Source organism: Triticum urartu, chromosome 6 (genome assembly GCF_003073215.2).
Source record: "Triticum urartu cultivar G1812 chromosome 6, Tu2.1, whole genome shotgun sequence".
NCBI classification, from domain to species: domain Eukaryota; kingdom Viridiplantae; phylum Streptophyta; class Magnoliopsida; order Poales; family Poaceae; genus Triticum; species Triticum urartu.
This window is the reverse complement of record NC_053027.1, coordinates 323512620-323525229: the sequence shown is the minus strand read 5'-3', so window position 1 is coordinate 323525229 and position 12610 is coordinate 323512620.

Here is a 12610-nt window from a genome sequence, read left to right as displayed (position 1 = left end):
AAGAAGAATGATAATGTTGTTAGAGTTATGACTAGAGGAGGTAAAATGACTCAGGAACCTTTGTATCCTGAGGGCCATCCTAAGAGAATTGAGCAAGATTCTCAGAGAGCTAATGTTGATGCACCTATTTCTTCTAAGAAGAAGAAAAAGAAAAATGATAGGACTTTGCATGCTTCTAGTGAACCTGTTGTTGACACACCTGAGAATCCCAATGATATTTCTATTTCTGATGCTGAAACGCAATCTGGTAATGAACATGAACCTAGTGATAATGTTAATGATGATGTTCATGTTGATGCTCAACCTAGCAATGATAATGATGTAGAAATTGGACCTACTGTTGATCTTGATAACCCACAATCAAAGCACACAAAACAAGGGAGTATCTTGCTCGGATACCAATTGAAAGTGCTAGTTATCGAATAAAGGGGGGTGAGTAGGCGATTTTTATGAAAGTGTTCAAAACATGGAAGTTTCGAAGACAAATGATAGAAATGAACCTATTAACATGCAGCGGAAGGTAGACTACACTAGGCAAGCCATAGTCAAGTATTCAATGAAGTGAAAGCACAAAGACTATTAGCAGCTAGGCAGTGTGGATCAGGATGGAAGATAGTATGAAGCCAATCAGAACAAGTAGTCACATAGTGAAGTCAAACAGATAATGCAAGCAGGCATTGACTTCACGAAGACAAACTGTAAGTAAAGAGAAGGAAGAGATAGAACCAGTTGCTTGGTGAAGACAAAGGATTTGTTGGACCAGTTCCAGTTGCTGTGACAACTATACGTCTGGTTAGGGATGCTGAGATTCAACTCAGAAGACCATGTCTTCACCTTGTTCCCCTTGAGTTAAGGACACTTAGTCCCCGCCCAATCACTCTGGTAAGTCTTCAAGGTAGACTTCCAAACCTTCACACACTTCGTTCATCGGCAATCCACAATGACTCTTGGATGCTCAGAATGCGACGCCTAACCGGCTGGAGGATTCACAGTCCTCAAGTGTAACAAGTCTTCAGATCACGCGGACAGAAAGACTTTAGTGATGCCAAACACTCTTTGGGCTCTGGGTGTTTTAGGCTTTGTCCTCGCAAGGATCTCTCTCTCAACTGCTTCAGAGGTGGGTTGCTCTCAAATGACAAAAGCCGTGCACTAACTCTGAGAAACCACCAATTTATGGTGTAGGGGTGGGCTATTTATAGCCACTAGGCAACCCGACCTGATTTGTCCGAAATGACCCTGGGTCACTAAGGAACTGACACGTGTTCCAACGGTCAGATTTCAAACACACACGGCAGCTTGACTTGGGCTACAAGTAAAGCTGACTCATCCAGCTCTGGATAAGATTCGCTCTCATTGTCTTCGCTTGAAGACATAGGATTTGGTTGAGCATCACTTTAGTCACTCTGACTTTGTTCACATGGACCCCACTTAACACTATGGTGGTTCCTATGACTCAACAAAGAAGAAAATGAAACTACGAAACAACTATGTCTTCGCGCTCCAAAGACTTCATGCGATGTCTTCTCATGTCATAGTCTTCAATGTGAATATCTTCACATACCACCATTATCTTCAATGTCTTCACATATTTTTAGGGGTCATCTCTGGTAGGTAAACCGAATCAATGAGGGACTACTACCTGTGTTATCCTGCAATTCTCACAAACACATTAGTCCCTCAACCAGGGTTGTCGTCAATACTCCAAAACCAACTAGGGGTGGCACTAGATGCACTTACAATCTCCCCCTTTTTGGTGATTGATGACAAACTGGTTGAAGTTTTCAACAGGGATAAAAGTGTGTGAGATTGTAAAGGATTAAGATATTGTCTTCATAAGTAGCAAAAGGCTCCCCCTGAAGATGTGCATATATGTATTTTGCATTTGGAATGCAAATGCACATGGCAGGTTGTACTTGTGGAGATCCTCTTCAACTTATGAAGGCAATTCATCATGCATGATAAGATATAACGAAGATAATGACATGCATAATAAAAAATGGATGTCTGCAATATGACTTCATGCGGGATTTATCGTCGCACATGCGGAATTTATTGTTGCATCACATAGATGACAGGAAAAGTAGCAGACGACCATCAAGTTTAAGTGTTACAACTCAAAGAACCCAAATGTATCAAAAGCGAGAGTTGTAAACACTTGGCAAAAAGCATAGCAACCACCCCTAGGGACCCTCTTGAATACTATCAACTCATATGCTTCTCCCCCTTTTGTCGGTAAGGACCAAAAAGGTTTGAAATGATAGAGCTTCTAGTCGTTCCCATGAGGAGTAGGTGCTGAAGTAGCAGGGTCGTCGTTGAGGTTTGGTGGTGCAGAAGAACTTGGTGCAGTGTCGATATGCGCCGAAGTTGGAGGTGGTGAAGTAGCATCATCTTGGTCATCAATGACTCTGGCATTAACAGTTGCAGCTGAGGAGGAATAGTCAGAGTCTTCAAGTGAGGGGGTCCAACGCAAGACAACATTCCTTGGAGGAGTTGAGTCAAACTTGAATCTTTCGATGAAGTCATTATCTTGAAGATCATCTTCAGCACTGAGCAATGTCAAACTCTTCCATGACCTCTGTGACGCCCCGAGACTGATGTGCCAGGTGTCCTCCAGTTATTCACTGTTGTTGCCTTGTCATTTGCTTGCGTGTTGCATCTTGCCATGTCATCATCCGCATTGCATCATCATGTTTTCAAAACTAGCATCCATCTCGGTCTCCTCGTTACGTCCGTTGTCTGTTCTGAGCCTAGACACACTTGCACGCGCCCGCGGCATGTCCGAAATATTATTTTGTAAGTGGCCGGAAAATGTTCTCGGAATGGGATGAAAGTTAACGTGCGGTCTTATTATAGTGTAGATAGACTTCCTGTCAAGTTTCATCGCATTCGGAGTTTGTTTGATAGCCCAACCGTTAAACTATAGCGGCATATAGCCGGTCTAACGTCGGACGTTTTCGGTCTCCGGAAACAGTCGCCGAGCCTCACTTCTCTTCTCTCCTCTCAGCCCGAGGCCTCTCTTCACAGCCCACCTAGTCCCCCCTCTGTCCGAAACCGCACGATCGCGATCGTACGGCTCGAAAACCCCTCCTAACCCCCAAACCCTAGAAAATTTGCTATATATGGACACCCCTAGTCCATTTTGGACAACCTAGACCCCTTCCCCTACCCCTGCCACAGCCAACCCCCCCTCCTCCGCGGATTCAGCGCCGCCCCACTCCACCTCCGCCAGTTGTCGCCGCCGTCGCCTCCCGGACCAATCCGGGCGCGACACGTCGCCTCCCGGTGCCCCGCAGCCAAGCCCAGCGCGCCATGTCGCCTCCCCAGTGCCCCCACTTTGCCGCGGCCCGCCCGGCCCATCCGCGGCCCGCCCCGGGCCGAAGCGGGCATGAGCCGCCGCTGCACGCCCGCACTCCCCCGTGCCCTGATCTCCGCCTTCGCTTTGCCTGCGCCCGATTCCTGCAGGCGACCAGCGCCTCGCCGCCAGCGACCACCAGGCCGAATTCCGCCACCTGCTCCACTCTCCTTCCCTTGCCTCTGCTTCTTCCTCTTCCTTTCACAGAGCTCTCTCTCCCCATGTTTTTGCAGGACCCCGGAGCCTCATCGCGCCACCGCATGGTGTTCGCCGGATCTCGCGACCCCCGTCGTTCCTGCGCTCGGATCCGTGCCGCACCTCGCCATCCTCGTCCACCTCCAGCCAGATCCGGTGCCTAGGGATCGGATCTGCCCATTCCCGTCGTCTTCCCATGTCGCTGGAGTCCCAGGTCTCGCCGGAGTTCATCCATCCACCACCGCCGTCTTCTTCACAAAGCCAGGGATGAGCTCGCCCGCTCGAAGCGCCTCCCCATGTGGGCCCCATCTCCAGCTCCGCGGCCCAGCTCCGCCCGAGCGAGCTGGCCTACCTCCGCTCGCTAGTGGGCCGCGTTCCCGATCGGCCTGTGAAGGCCCGAGGTGAGGACGCCTAGTCCAGTTCCCCTCAGTGTTGTGGGCTAGACCCAGTAGTTTCGGTCCGTTCATTGTTTTTTTTTCCTGCCTGCGAATTTAGCTATTTATCCAGAGTGTGTTGTTTTACAGAAAAGACCCTCATGATCATTCATTTAATATCTCACAAACTAAGCATCACTTGTAAAAACTTTATATATGAAAAATGCTTAAAATTGTGTCTAGTTTCATAATATGTCACTTTGACCCATGTTTAAAATGATTAAATTGATGTTTGTGTAGATTTACTCTTATGCCATGCTAAAACAGTTTAATTCATAACTAATTAACCGTAGCTCAGTTTTAATTAATCTTTATATGTAAATGGGGTAGAATTTTGCCTAGTTTAACATGGTGGCTTTACTTTGCATGTTGAACAACTCTAAAATTGTGTTTAGGGCAGATCAGTACCACAACCAAAATATGCACATTAGGATTTTTCCGGACTTGTTGCTTGTTGTTCCGGCCTCATTTAAACTTGCCTAGTTAGGTAGTTTTCATTTGCTTCACCCTCTTGCCATGCTAACAACATTTAATCTTGTTGGGTACATAAACGAGAGAGAACTAAATAAGTCATGTGGTGTTTTCTTCAATATGTAACTCCGTTGCATAATGAGCTCCACTTAATTTGTAGTATTGTTTGTGCACTTTGCCATGCCATGCTTCATTAAACCGGACATGCATCATACTCGATTGTGCATCATGCCATGTTGATGTGTTGGTTGTTTACTATGTTGTTTGCTTCTTTCCGGTGTTGCTTCTTCGGGTTGGTTACGATTACGTCGTGTGTGTGAGGATCCGTTCGAGTACGTCCGTTTATCTTCTTCATGGACCCGTTCTTCTTCCTTGCGGGATTTCAGGCAAGATGACCATACCCTCGAAATCACTTCTATCTTTGCTTGCTTAGTTGCTCGCTCTTTTGCTATGCCTATGCTGCGATACCTACCACTTGCTTATCATGCCACCCATATTGTTGAACCAAGCCTCTAACCCACCTTGTCCTAGCAAACCGTTGTTTGGCTATGTTACCACTTTGCTCGGCCCCTCTTATAGCGTTGTTAGTTGCAGGTGAAGATTGAAGTTTGTTCCTTGTTGGAACATGGAGATGTCGTTCCTTATTGGAATATGTTTACTTGTTGGGATATCACAATATCTCTTATTTAATTAATGCATCTATATACTTGGTAAAGGGTGGAAGGCTCGGCCTTATGCCTGGTGTTTTGTTCCACTCTTGTCGCCCTAGTTTCCGTCATATCGGTGTTATGTTCCCGGATTTTGCGTTCCTTGCGCGGTTGGGTTATAATGGGAACCCCTTGACAGTTCGCCTTGAATAAAACTCCTCCAGCAAGGCCCAACCTTGGTTTTACCATTCGCCACCTAGCCTTTTTCCCTTGGGAGTCGCGCATCCCGAGGGTCATCTTTATTTTAACCCCCCCGGGCCAGTGCTTGTCTAAGTGTTGGTCCGAACTAGAGTCCTTTGCAGCGCCACCTCGGGGAAACTTGAGGGCTGGTTTTAGTTGTACGGAGCGCTCATCCGGTGTTGCCCTGAGAACGAGATATGTGCAGCTCCTATCAGGATGTCGGCGCATCGGGCGGTCTTGCTGGTCTTGTTTTACCTGTCGAAATGTCTTGTAACCGGGATTCCGAGCCTGGTCGGGTCTTCCCGCTAGAAGGAATATCCTTCGTTGACCATGAGAGCTTGTGATGGGCTAAGTTGGGACACCCCTGCAGGGATATGATCTTTCGAAAGCCGTGCCTGCGGTTATGGGCAGATGGGAATTTGTTAATGTCCGGTTGTAGAAAACCTGAAGTTGACCTTAATTAAAATACATCAACCGCGTGTGTAACCGTGATGGTCTCTTCTCGGCAGAGTCCGGGAAGTGAACATGGTGTTGGAGTTATGCTTGACGTAGGTTGTTCTAGGATCACTTCTTGATCATACTTTTATCGACCGTGCTTTGCCTTCTCTTCTTGCTCTCATTTGCGTATGTTAGCCACCATATATGCTAGTCGCTTGCTGCAGCTCCACCTCATACCTTTTACCTTACCCATAAGCTTAAATAGTCTTAATCGCGAGGGTGTGAGATTGCTGAGTCCCCGTGACTCACAGATACTTCCAAAACCAGCTTGCAGGTGTCGTTGAACCGTGCATATGACGCGACCAAGCTCAAGGAGGAGCTCGATGAAGATCTTGCCCTTTGTGTTGTTCCGTTCTAGTTGATCAGTAGTGGAGCCTAGTTGGGGTCGATCGGGGATCTGTGTAGCATTTGGGGTAGTCTTCTTTTATTTTGGCTCCGTAGTCGGGCCCTGATTGTATTTGGATGATGTAATACTTTATTCATGTATTTGTGTGAAGTGGCGATTGTAAGACAACTATGTATCTTTTCCCTTATTGTATTACATGGGTTGTTTGCAGAGATTACCTCACTTGCGACATTGCTTTCAATGCAGTTATGCCTCTAAGTTGTGCTTCGACACATGGGAGATATAGCTGCATCGAGGGCGTTTCAACCTCCGACAGGTTTCATGAGTGACAAAGGCATTCTTGATGGCAAGGTTGCGAATGTGATTAACATCCACCAAGAGGCTTTGCATTTGACGCTTGAGACAGTCGTGATGCTTATCCTGTTTTTGATGCAAGGCGACGAGAAGCTCTCGGTCATTGAGAACACGAGATCACTTCCGAGGCCTTTGAGAAATAGTGCTTTCAGTGGCTTCAGGATGGGCACGGTGTGGTGCACGTGTATTGCCAGCCAAAGGATAAACACGAGTGATGGCCTGAACTCCTTCAATGGGTTGGGTGAAGCTCTGGTGATCAACATTGTGAAGATAAATTGGCTCCTTGGCAGGCTCTGGGTATATGGCTTCAACTGACATATCAACCTCTGGCAAAAATATCAGATGGTTGCGTGCAGAAGGCTGATAGTAGACAGCTGAATGAAGCTTGATAAGGCGCATAACCCATGGAGCGTAGAATTTCAGACCAAAGAGGTCAGAGCCAGATGCAGCCAATTGCCTGATAAAGAAGTCTTGAGCATTGAAGTTGATGCCATTGAAGATATAAAAGACCAATGTCTTCATCGCTCCTTCAAGCTTCGCTGCAGAAGAATGTCCCTTGATGGGCCATAGAGTTCGCCTTATGATATGATAGATCGTTCGGGGCAGATACCCTAGGTCTTCAACAAAGAATTCTCTTGGGTATTCAGCGTCGCGTGGCAAAGGCTTCATCATGCTCAGCATTTGGCTCATGTTGGGCTCTGGCTTGTGAAAAATGCTCTCCAAGGCATTGCGGTGAAGCTAACAACCAGGTTCAAAGAGTTCACCTGGAGTGGGCAGGCCTTTGAGCTCAATGATATCTAGAGCTTTAGCTTCATGGTGTGTATTGCCTGTCATCCACTCAAGGATCCAAGTCTTCGGATCCCTGTTGTGCCGCGAATGTGGAGGGTAGCATAGAATTGTAGCAGAAGCTCTTCATTCCAATGCTCTTTATCAGTCACAAAGTTCAGGAGACCAGCATCACGGAAACAGTCAAGAGCTTCTTCTGAGCAGGGCAGTCCAGCAATAGCTTCACTGTCTAGACACATATGGGGAGAGATGCGCCCTTGATCATAGAGAACACAAGAATAGTAAATGTGTTGTTGATAGCTCCAGAACCGATCAGATGAAATTATTGGCTTGGAGTAGGGGTTCTTGGCACTATCAAAGAAAGTGTTGTGTGCCATGAAGCCATTTGCATTGAAATATCCTGGTGAAGTTGTAGTACCTGGAAACCTTGGCAGCCTTGGCTTCGGCTTCTGGACCTGAGGCCTGTGCTCTACATGATAGTCAAATTGCGGACCGGCAGCAGGTGGAGGAACCAGAATGGGCCATCTGACAGTAACCAACTGACCATGATCAAATGCTTGCTCGATGGTGTGTGTGGCCTTGGAGGCGGTACAGGAGCAGTGGCAGTGGCATTAACTTCAGGCTGCAGATTTGCATCAGGTGCAACATTCGCTTCAGGTGCATTCACTTCTGGCACCACATTAGCTTCAGGCGCCACATTAGCTTTGGCCATGAAAATGTCATTGGCTTCAGTTGAGTTGTTTGTGGCCGCCTCAGTATTGTCATCCTCCACTTGAGTAGTTAGAGGGTTCGACACGTTCTCCTCGAGAACAACTTTAGGGTTGGATGGGGGTGTATCAACACATTCTTCTTCTTCTCTTGGTTCTTCTTGCTCATCGGCTGATGTAGCCGGAATGTCTTCAACAGCATTGGCTTCAGACTCTGAGATGTTCGCAGTTGGAGAGGCTGCAGGAAACACTTGTCGTGAGACTGAGTGGTGGTGCTCTTCTCCTTCTGGAACACTCAAAAGAGTGACTTGTGGCCTTGGTCCTTTGCGAAGCTTGCGAAATGCTGGCAACACTTGTGGAGATGGAGTTGTCTAGGCCACAAAGTCTTCATCATCAAGCACCGGAGTGGTGACTTGATTTGGGGGACTACGTGGTGATTCTTCTTGATGGGGGAGACTTGAGGGTGATCAGCCCAGGAATCATCCTGAGCAATTGGCGTCAAAGGACGACCAATGCTGATGAGCTCGCTGTTCGTGAGAACAGGCGATGATACCATGTTGTGCTTGATCTGAGGAAGGACTTCATCATCTTCTACATTGTCTTGGGGACCAATGTCTTCAGCTGCGGTGGGGTCAACAGCTGGAATGTCTTCAGCTTCAGGAGCCACTGTGGAAGCAGGCTCATGAACTATCAAGCGACGCTCTTGGAGTGCGAACGCAGGGCGAGCAACCGAAATTGGCTCGACGACAAGGGGCTCTGTGGGAGCAGCCCGATTTTTCTTCTTGGTCTTTCTCTTCTTGGTTGGTGGCGCATCATCTGTGGTGTTCTTGTTCTTGCGCTTTCTGGCTTCGGCTTCGGCTATTCTTGTCTTCTTGAGCTCTGAAGCCACTATAGGGACCTTAGGCTGCACGTCTGTCATGCTGGCGGGGAAGACAATGCGAGGTTCTTCCCGCCTGGATGCTTCAGCTGGGGCCACAGTAGGCTTCTTCTTCTTAGCAGCCATCTTGGGGTCGATGCCAGGATGCCCAAGTGCCTTGCGCTTCTCATCTTCGTTGTAAGCTTGAACACATTTGGCAGCGAGGAGTTTCATGCGCTCTCGAGAACCTTTAGCTTCGTCATTTTTCATGTGAAACGCCTCCTTGAGCTCATGCATCATTTACTTGAAGTTTTGGATGTCTGTCACACTGAGCTTGGCCATGTGCTTCTTGAACTGAGCCTTTTCATAGTCAATCTTGTGCTTTAGTTCAACTATCCTCTGAGCTAGAGCCAGCTCAGGAGCAATGGCTCCATGGAAGGAGACGCTGAGGCCAATAGGGAGCTGAAGATCATCAAAACTGAGGTCTGGGCTATCAAACCGCTCGTCAATCAACTTGTTCAGGATGTCCACATCGAAGAGGGGAAGATCATTGAAGATTTCCACCTCTTGCTTGCTCTTTATTAGCAGCTCAAGAGCATCATCGCCAAGATCGTCGTCACTAGACAGATCAATGGCGTCGTTCTCATTCCTTAGAACGGCAGCAGGGGTCAATGCTTGACCAGTAGTCTGCTTAGGTTTCTTCTTCTTCTCAGACTTGGAGATGCGTGAGAGATCTTTAGAATGCACACTTGGTGCAGGAGGAGCAGTGGCCAGAGGCTTCACTTGTGAAGCTCTTAGTGCAGTGGAGGGCTTCGAAGCCTTGGGTGTCTTCTGCTTCTTAGGCTTCGGTGGTGCAGGCGCTTCGTTAGACTCAGTGTCATCTGCAGAGTGATCCACGGCTTCCCCTTGAACCATGATTTGAGTGATGAGACCCTCGAGGTTGTAGAAGGGCCCAACAATATTGGGTTCAGCATAACGTGTGCCATCCGCACGAGGAGCAGATGGACCGGGGTTGAAGTTTAATCCCCGTGACTTCTTGTTCTCTTTGTCCGAGTTCTTGGAAAACTGGTAGTTGTGCTTGAACAGATTGTCTTCACGACACCATAGCAGAGAAGATGGGTCGACATCAGCAGGCTGTGGTCCACGGACCATGCAAGGGTAGAAACCCTGAGCAATAGCTTCAGATTTAGTCTTGGGTTGAAGATTTTTATAGAGAATATCTCCCCAAGGAGGCTTGATGGCATTCTTTTCAGCGTATTCCTTGCTGACGAATCTTTACTTGAACCATTGCTCGGCCCAATATCTTCGGATCCATTGTATTCGTGCTTTGCGTTGGCCATAGCTCTCTTCCGGATCAGTTTTGTATAACTCATAAAGATCTTCAGGTAAATCCATTGACGTGCCCCCTCGGCACTGTCTGCCTCCCTTCCTTGTTGACTTATCTGCGGCCATGTAGTTCAGACTGAATGGCTTCAAAACTGTCAAAGGCTTCCGTTTGCTGGTCAGACAGGAACTAGCTTCGGTGGAATTGATGTGATGCTGTAAGAATTCTGCAAATGAATGCAGACTATGAGAACCAAGGGATTCTCCCACGGACATGTGCATGTGACAAAATTAGAGGTGCGAGGGAAGGGGAAGAGGTCATATGCATTCTCAGAAGATTTTGAAGATTAATCAGTTTAGAAGACATTGACATCATATCATGAAGACATTCACTTATATGTTGAGAGTTGGTTCCAGATTTGTACGAATCCAAGAATTGGTACAAGTGAGGACTCTAACTACGTGTGAAGCATAAGTGAATATACTAGGAATATTATGAGATGCAGAACAAGATTGATACATATTTGTGGAGGTAGAAACTACTTTTGGTAAGGAAAGATGAATCCATCGGATCAAAAAGACAGTAAAAAGAGAGTTTTAATTTACCACACGATGAACTGCTAGACGGAGTAGAAGATGAGGCCAAGCAGTTCGATCTTCCGTGCCCTAACTTGGCGACGGAGGACACCTACGGCGGCGGGGAGAAGACGATGTCCGCGGCCGGCATGAGGACAGCGTCGGTGAGGTCACGGCAGCTAAGCACTTCGTCGCCGGCATCGTCAAGAGCTAGCGGTGGCACTAGGGTTTGTCTGAGGTGGAGAGGTGGAAGAAAGATTTTGACCACGATGTGATGTGCATTTATAGGGAGAGGGACAACACAGCGCAATTACGTAGGTGCCCCTGGCGGTTCACATCTGAGGGACACGTGGCGAACATGCAACACATTGGAAGTTGTTCCATGTTCCCACACACGTTTGGACTGTCGGGTGGTCGTTTCGGCTTCTCCGGGTTTCAGGCAATAAGGATTGAGCATTTAAAAGAGATTTAATGTTTGTCTCTGTATCTTCTGCTGACAAGGACGCAAAGAAGACATTCGATGATTTCAATAGAATACATATGATTTGGATAGATAGATTTGAGAAGGAAGCATAGAGAGGTTAGGGTCCGATCACATTCACTTAGTTCAAAAGATTCAAACGAGAAGACATAGCTATAAGTGAATGCTGTAGAGGACATACCACTAATATATGCATATATCAGAATAAGACCAAATCAACATTGTGTAGATAAACATGAAGTCATGTCAATATTGAAGACAAACCAAATGCGAAGACTTTGCAAATGTAACGCCAACATAAAACACTCCAAACAAAAGTTTGGTGGTGGCGTTACCCACCATATAGGAAGTATTAGACCCAGACACGGCGCACAATTATCGTGGCGCTCCGAAGTCAAATTCCGCGTTAATGTATTCACACTTAGAGTGTAAGTCTTCATTTATTGAAGATATATGTTACTTCGCGTGTTGCACATCTAAGTCATCAACATGCATAAGTGTTAGGATGTGTGCCTAATCACAGGACATTTGAGGATTCCAAGATATTTAGCTCACACCGCAACTTGCAAAACCTTTTCTCATCCAAGGGCTTTGTGAAGATATCTGCCAGATGTTCTTCAGTGTTGACGTGAATGATTTCAATATCTTCCTTCATGACATGATCTCTGAGAAAGTGATGATGAATTTCAATGTGCTTTGTCTTTGAGTGCTGAACTAGGTTGTTGGCAATCTTGATGGCGCTTTGATTGTCGCAGTAGAGTGGTACTTGCTTCAGATGGATGCCATAGTCTTTGAGTGTTTGCTTCATCCATAGAAGCTGAGCGCAGCAAGATCCAGCAGCAATGTATTCAGATTTAGCAGTGGAGAGAGAAACACAGTTCTACTTCTTTGAAGACCAACAAACAAGTGATCATCCCAGAAAGTGGTATGTGCCTGATGTAGACTTGTGATCCACCTTGTCACCAGCATAATCAGCATCCGAGAACCCAACTAGATCAGACTTTGAGCCCTTTGGATACCATAATCCTAAAGTTGGGGTGTAGGCCAAATATCGAAGAATTCGCTTCACAGCTAAGTGATGCGATTCCTTTGGTGCCGCTTGGAATCGGGAACACATGCAAACACTAAGCATTATATTTGGCCTAGATGCACATAAATAAAGTAAAGAACCAATCATGGAGCGGTATACCTTTTGATCAAACTCTTTACCATCGGCATCAGGACCCAGATGACTTTTGGTTGGCCTGGGCGTCGTGTATCCTTTGCAATCTTGCATTCCAAACTTCCTCAGGAAGTCTTTGAGATATTTTTCTTGCGATATGAAGATGTCATTGCTTCGCTGAC